Here is a 7,817-nt window from a genome sequence, read left to right on the forward strand (position 1 = left end):
AAAAAAACTATAAAATACTACAGCATATTATATGTACCCTTCACCCAATTTCTTAGGTGTTAATAATTTAAACATAACCATTATACAACTAACAAAATTTGGAATATATTTTTCTTATAATCTCTTTAATGTTACTTAATCCATTTACTTTGTTTTTGTTAATCTTCACCCAAGGATATTTTTCCATTGAATTTTAGAGAGAGTGAAGGGAAAGGGAAAGACACATTGATTGGTTGCCTCCGGCACATGCTTTAATAGGGACTGGGGATCAAGTCAGCAACTGAGTTACATGCCCTTGACTGGAATCAAACCTGGGACCCTTCAGTCCATGGGCTAACGCTCTATCCATTGAGCAAAACAGGCTGCAGCTTAATTCATTTACTTTTAATCTATGTGTCTTTATATTTAAAGTGGGTTTTTTTTATTCACCCTCATAATCTGTCCTTTAATTGGTGCATTTATGCCACTGACTTTCAGAGTGCTTACTGATAGAGTTATTACCATATCAGGTGGCTTCTGGGTCTTCTGGGTCCCGCCCTGCCTTGCCGCCAGGAACCCAATCGTGTCCCCGGCAGCAAAGCAGGCCGGCTTCTGGGTCTTCTGGGGCTGCCCTAGATGGCAGCACGCTGGTGGCTCATGCTGTCCTGCCCTGCCTGCAGTATGCAAATTAGCCACCATCTTTGTTGGTGGTTAATTTGCATATCGTGCTGATTAGCCAATGGGAGGCGTAGCGAAGGTACGGTCAATGACCATGTTTGTCTATTATTAGATAGGATATATGTGTTTTCCGATGGTCTTAGGCGACCCCTGTGAAAGGGTCATTCAACCCCCAAAGGGGTCACGACCCACAGGTTGAGAACCGCTGTTTTAAACATTAGACCCACTTGAGAAGCATTAATGATACCGGTCCTCAGACTCATTTTACTCAATTTGTTTTGTAGAACTGTATTTGGGTTTGGGAAATTCACATATGCTCTGCCTTGTGCCTAGGATAATCTTAACTCTGTCCTTACCTGGCTGGCACTTGTCTCGGCTTGACCATGTCTCCCTCTCTGCTGGTTTTCCTGGACCGACAGCTCCTGGGTTAAGGGTCCCTCCTGTGGATTCCCAGGGCACTCTTAACTTACCTTTTGTATTTACATCATACTAGAGGCCTGATGCATGAAATTTGTGCAAGGGGCTCAGCCCTCACAGCCCCTCACAGCTTTGTCTGGCCCTCTCAGCCCCTCAAAGCCCTGGCTTCATCCTGAAGGTTGTCCAGAAGGTTGTTCAGCTGTCCAGTCTAATTAGCATATTACACTTTTATTATTATAGATTATAATGGTCTATTTGCTTGACTCTAACCCCTAATCAATTTTAATCTCTGCAGGCAGGAGCCGATTATCTTCTTTTGCCAAGTATCTGTCACAAAGCATTGTAGGTGTGTGTGTGTGTGTGTGTGAGAGAGAGAGAGAGAGAGAGAGAGAGTTTTATGAATCAATGAATTGAGTACCAATTAATCACTTCAGTCACACTCACACTTTAATATAGCTAGAGTACCCATTATTTCCCAAGAAACCCAGAGGTCAATGCACTCTCCTATTCATTCATTCATCAGGTTCTAACCTCAATGGCATCTTTTTTTATTTTATTTTTTGTGATTTCCTTTTTTAAAATTTTGTTTTATGGCTTAAAGTATTACAAAGAGTATTACATATGTCTCCTTTTTTTTCCCCCCTTGATCTTCCCCTGGCCTCCCCTACCCCCCAGTGTCTTGTGTCCATTGCTTATGCTTATATGCATGCATACAAGTCCTTTGGTTGATCTCTTAATGGCATCTATTTTGATGAAACTATTGATTATGGATCAATTTTACATTTAAAAGATAGCATCCACAACATTTAACTGTCCCTGCAAAGGTATGCTACTATAGATTTCTTTTTGCTTTAATATAATATACCTGAGAAAGCCTCAGAAACACATTATGCCCCTCCCCTCTTGCTACCTACTTTACTAAATAAAGTATTTTAAGTTCATAATTCCTATTTCCCAAGTGATGCCTTGGGGGCAGGAAGAATATCTTAAATCCATATAAAAGCAAAGTTACAGGAAAACAACTCCCTCCCCGACCCCTGCAGCCTTTTGAAAGTTCAACAGTATTTATAAGACCTGATTCCAGTGTAGGACTTAAGAAAATGTCTATGTAACATTCTAAAATGAGTGAGATTCAACAAACTGATTTATATTAAATTCCAAGCTTAGGACTCCTAAGTCAACATTCTAACAGTGCTAGCTAGTGAGAGTGCAGGGACAGTGTGGCCTGCCATGGCTGAAAGCAGACCAAAAGCTGTGAGTGAAGGATGGCTGTGGGGGGTCATGTGCTGCCAAGGCCTCAATGTAAACACAGGTGTGTGGGAAGCAGCGCAAGGGCTCTCCCATCCAGCAGCTAAGGAAACACTGGCAGTCACACTGTGGAGTCTGGATGCTCAATTTTGAAAACGGATTGTTTTTGTAAAATTGAAACATCTAATTTTGCATGTTAATACATCCTCAACTTAAATGGTTCGTGAAGCACACCTGACCCTCATATCATTGTTTTATATTGAAAAATTAAGCGATTGGAAAGCAGACCTTTTTCCCCCATGCTGAGCTTCTCCCTGCTGGGTAAAGTAGTCCAAGTTATTACCACCTCATTTGCTGGCATTTACCAAAGATTCTTTTTATGGTTGCATGGAATTAATGCCACAAGAGGAATTTTCCTGCCAAAGTCTGTTAAATGGCATAGCAGGACTTTTTAGATATATTATGAATATGCCATACATTATTAATAAATTGATCAATGATAATAACATTTGCTAATAGATTTGGGAGAATTTGTTTTCATTTTTAGGCTTTTGGTTTTTGTAGCTGTTTTATTTTTGGTTTTGTGGGAGGAGGGGTTGGTTTAGTTTACTGATATATGTGTAAAAAACTAGAGACCCGGTACATGAAATTTGTGCACGGGGGAGGGGGTCCCCTCAGCCCAGCCTGCACCCTCTCTAATCCGGGACCCCTCGGGGGATGTCCTGGGGATCGGGCCTAAACCAGCAGTTGGACATCCCTCTCACAATCCAGGACCGCTGGCTCCTAACTGCTCACCTGCCTGCCTGCCTGCCTGATTGCCCCTAACCACCTCTGCCTGTCAACCTGATTGCCCCTAACTGCCTGGTCACCCCTAACTGCCCCCCGCCAGCATGGTTGCCCCTTTCTGCCCCCCCCCCATGGGCCTGGTCGCCCCCAATTGCTCCCCCTTGCCGGCCTGGTCGCCCCTCACTGCCTCTCCTGCTGGCCTGGTTGCCACCAACTGCACCCCCTGCCGGCCTGGTCGCCCCATGCAGCCTGCTGTTCAGTCGTTTGGTCATCCCTCACTAACCCCCCTGATGGCCTGGTCACCTCATGCAGCCTGCTGCTCTGTCGTTTGGTTGTTTCTCACTAACCCCCCTGCCGGCCTTGTTGCTCCACTCAGCCTGTTCAGTCGTCTGTTTGGTTGTTTCAGATGTGACAGCCCCTGGCTCTTTATATATATATAGATAGTGTTAAAATAGTGTACAATAACCTTTAAGGTAGCCAATGGTTATGAACATGGGTTTTGAAGGCAGACACTCTGGGTTCATATTTCAGCTGAACAACCTACTTCTATGAGGCTTGAGCAGATTATTGTAAATTCTGAAGCCTCAGGTCTTCCTTTGTAACATAGAGATAATTGTGATATCTCCCTGTGGAAAGTTATATTGTGGATTAAATGAGTCAATACACAGAAAACCCTTAGAATAATGCCTAGTAATAGTAAAAAATAATTATTACTGTCATTGTAGCCACTTTGTTATTAGTATCAGCTTATTCCATTTCAAATTCAACTTCATTTGATATGGTTTTCAAACTGCTTCATTATATGACATGATTGACTGCAAAATGCAAGTAAATATATGTATTATTAGTTTCTCTGCTACAATATAGTTTCTCTCCCCTATCCTACCCTATTTCCTCATATATAAACATTTCTCCTGGGGCCATGTTCTGCTGGATGAAGGATGGCACTCTGGTAAAACTATCAGAATGCATCCTAGGATATCATTACTTAAATGCCTGAATCACAAAATAACTGACAAAATTTAAGCCAATGCAATGTTCTCATAAAACTGGGACAATTTCATATCCCCAATTGAAGCTGAAGAAAACAAAAATAAGTATGAGTCATTAAATGACATCAAGTGACTCAATAATAATACATGTAATAACAATTACATGTGTGTAAGGTATTTGAAAGTATTTCCATGTGAGTTGATATCTACATGAAATGAATACCATGTTCTTAATGACAGCAATAATTAGGTTAATTCAAACATTGCCCTAAACTTTTTTCTGGAAGCCAATATACTCAGGTAAAAAAAAAAAAAAAAAAACACTAGTAAGAGAGAAAGAGAAGGTAGACTGAGAATCCATTCATTCATTGTTCATTCATACATTTAACAAATAGTATCTATGTGACCAAATTTTATATATAACTACTTCAACTTGTATTGTGTTTCGTTATTTACCAAGCACATTTACATACATTTTCTTATTTAGTTATCATAACCCATTTAAGAGATGAGGGAAGTGAACATGTGACATGTCCAAGGTGACCTAAGCTTGTGACTGGTTTTCCTGAATACTGTCTAGTGCTTGCTTCACTATGTGATACTAGAGAAGCAGTTTTCATTATGCAAAGAAGAGTCTGAGCTTGAGAAACCTCATGACTACAGAAAGAACACAGAGGCCTGCCTTCAGTATGGAACCTTTCCTGGTGTTTCCAGAAGTCTTAAGCAAAGTTCTTTGGCTAAATCCAATGATACTCCTAGCTTTTGTCTTCTTCCCCTCATTTACTTTTTACCCACACCAAAACAAAACAAAAAAAGTGTGAGGAAGTTTATAATTAGAGACTCATATAAGGTAAATTTTTTTTTAAAAAAAATGACAAGAACCAGGGAAAAGAGGAAGAAATATGTTACACAAGAAGTCTTACATAATTGATGCAACTGAGTATCAAATTTGGCCCTGGGTATCCTAGCAGCCAAAGTAAAAATGAACACATGAAACACTGTATAATTCCCACTAGAGGCCCGGTGCACGAAATTAGTGCACGGGTGGAGTCCCTAGGCCTGGCTGGCAATCAGGGCCGATCAGGGCAGGCAGATCAGGGCCGGGCTGGAGAGGAGGTGATGGTTGCCAGGCCAGGTGCGGAAGGAATGGATGCCAGACACCAACACTGCCATCGTTGGCGCCATGCGGTTTTCCTCCTTCCCCCATCCTCCTTCCCTTACTGCCACGCTGCCACCGTGGCGGGAAGGCAGTGGGTCGATCAGGACCTACTGGTTGGGGGGGAGGGACAGGGCATGGGAGGTTGGCCGCTGGCCTCAAGGAGGGAGCCGGCCTTAGCCCCCGTGGGAAAGGGGCCACATCCACCGCCACCCACCCCTGGTTCCCTAACCCAGCCCAGGGTCTGGCCTCAATCAGGCCATCAGGGCCTGCAAGCTGTGGGGAGGGACCGTGGGAAGTTGGCTCCAGTCATTCTGGTCGCTTAGGCTTTTACATATATAGATTAGCAGAAACAAAAATAAGGACACTTATTTTTAAGGGAAAAAACGAATTTTTTTCTAGGTATTACACTTTTAAAGGAAATTTCTTGCCTGGTCTCTTTGATTGGATACTCATGGATAATATATTAAATAATGCCCTCTCCTAACATCCTAACCCAGCATCCTTTTGTCAATACTATTATTAATATTATCCTATATAATAAAAGGCTAATATGCAAATCGACCGAACAGAGGAATGACCATTCGCTATGACACACACTGACCACCAGGGGGCAGATGCTCAAAGCATGAGCTGCCCCCAGCCCGCAGGCCCCTACCAGGGGTGGCAGGGGGTGGGGCTGGCAAGCAGGCAGCGCCAGGCCAGCCAAGTCAGGTGCCAGCGAGGGGGCCTCAATGACCCCAACGGTCACCCCACAGAGAGAGGCGACTGGCGGTGGTGGTGGGGGGCGGGGCCAGAGAGCAGGTGGCATCAGGCCACCCGAGGTGGGTGCCAGTGGAAGCCCTCCGATTGCCCTGCCAGTGGCCCCGCAGATCGGCCCTGATCACCAACTAGGCCTAGGGACCCTACCCGTTCACAAATTTTGTGCACCGGGCCTCTAGCATGTATAATAATACCAATTTTATGTGTTTTCACACAGACTATCTTTTGAATTAGGTACTATTATCCCTGCTTAACAGATGAGGAAACATTTGTACAAATAAAAAAATTACTGGCTTCCCTTCCTCACATAACTAGTAAATACTCATGCAGCTTACTCATCAATACTCATACAGATATTATTAATCAAAATCCCACATTTTCTTTTCAGATAAAAAGATGGCATCGGATTGGCAGGCAGCTCCATGGCCAAGACTTAGAACAGTGGTTCTCTAAATGCCAGCAGGCATCAGAGTCCTGGAGTGCTTGTGAGAACTCAGGTTACAGGGCCCCTCCCTCTGAGTTTCTGATTCTGGAGATCTGAGGGACAGCCTCATAATTTGCATTTGTAACAAGGTCCCACATGAGACTGATGCTGCAGGTCAGGGACCACAGATTGAGAATTGCTGGGCTAGGATTTTAACGCTTCTAAATATATACCACACTTAATAGAATATTTTTGCTAATTGCTGTTTCACAGTCATCCATATTTATTTAGCAATGTAGGTTCGGTCACTGAGATCAAGAATATTGGAAGAGAAGTCCCAGGTGATATCTAGAAACATGATCCCTTCCTAAACTATTTCTAAACTATGTTTACCAAAGCCAGCAAAGGAACCTATGCTCACTTTAGTTCTCAACGCCTTCATTTATTAAAGACACCTACAATGTTCACATTATGTCCTTTATTCAATCTTATTTCATAAGTGAAAAATCTAGATTACATATAAGGTCTATAAAAACAAACCATGTAACTTTATGCCTATGTGGTATTAATTTTTTCTCTCTGTGAGTTGACTCTCATCCGCACTTATATCACTTAGCATTATGCTCTATATTACTTAGTCTGTATTACATATTCTAGAGTTAGAAGGCACATGAATATAAAATATTCCCCCACACGGTGAACAAGAGGGATGCAGTTACAGGTAAAGTTGTGGACTCAGAAGCCTTCCAGCTTGAGATAAGGCAAGGGACTGGGGAACTTTGCAGGGTAAGAGATTCAGGAGACAGATGAATTTACAGTGAAGGTAGAGGGGGGGAAGTTGGAGCATGAGAGGGTGGAATAGTCTGGAAAGGAAATCTTGAGCAAAATGAAGATGAGAGAAAATAAGAAAGTGGTACCAAGGTATTGGCATAGAATGGTTTCAGCTGCTCTGCTCTAATCACCACCAATATCCCCTCCCCGACTCTTAGGGGAAGGAAAAGGCCCTGATTGATATCATTTGGCAGTCATTACCCACATATACCCAACAGTTGGCCTATCTGGGAAGAGAAGTGCCCAATTGACTTGCGAGCTTGTGAAAGCTGATTCCAACATCAAACCCACCTTAATGAAACACAATCTAAGAGAAAAATGTTGGACTTGTTATTCAAACACATCTTCAAGAAAATAGCTCTACAGCCTTCTCCATAGCCTTCAGCTAGAATGTTAAGCTTAAAAACCTCCTAGGCAGGAGAACCATCTTTTCACTGTAATTGATAGAGAGACACAGGATTACCCTCTTTCAAGTCTCTAAACAAAGCCTTAGCATGCAGTTACTTCATCTTTTGGTACTGACATGCATCTCCCATACATAGCT

At 42.7% G+C, this 7,817-nt stretch overlaps 1 protein-coding gene across 1 annotated transcript in view; it reads right to left on the minus strand.

Annotated features, from left to right (window-relative positions):
- Window positions 1-7,817, minus strand: part of LOC102259738 (chromosome unknown open reading frame, human C4orf22) — a 561,692-nt gene that overhangs the window by 453,509 nt on the left and 100,366 nt on the right. The gene's annotated exons all lie outside the window — the stretch shown is intronic.

This window comes from Myotis brandtii, unplaced genomic scaffold (genome assembly GCF_000412655.1).
Source record: "Myotis brandtii unplaced genomic scaffold, ASM41265v1 scaffold111, whole genome shotgun sequence".
NCBI classification, from domain to species: Eukaryota; Metazoa; Chordata; class Mammalia; order Chiroptera; family Vespertilionidae; genus Myotis; species Myotis brandtii.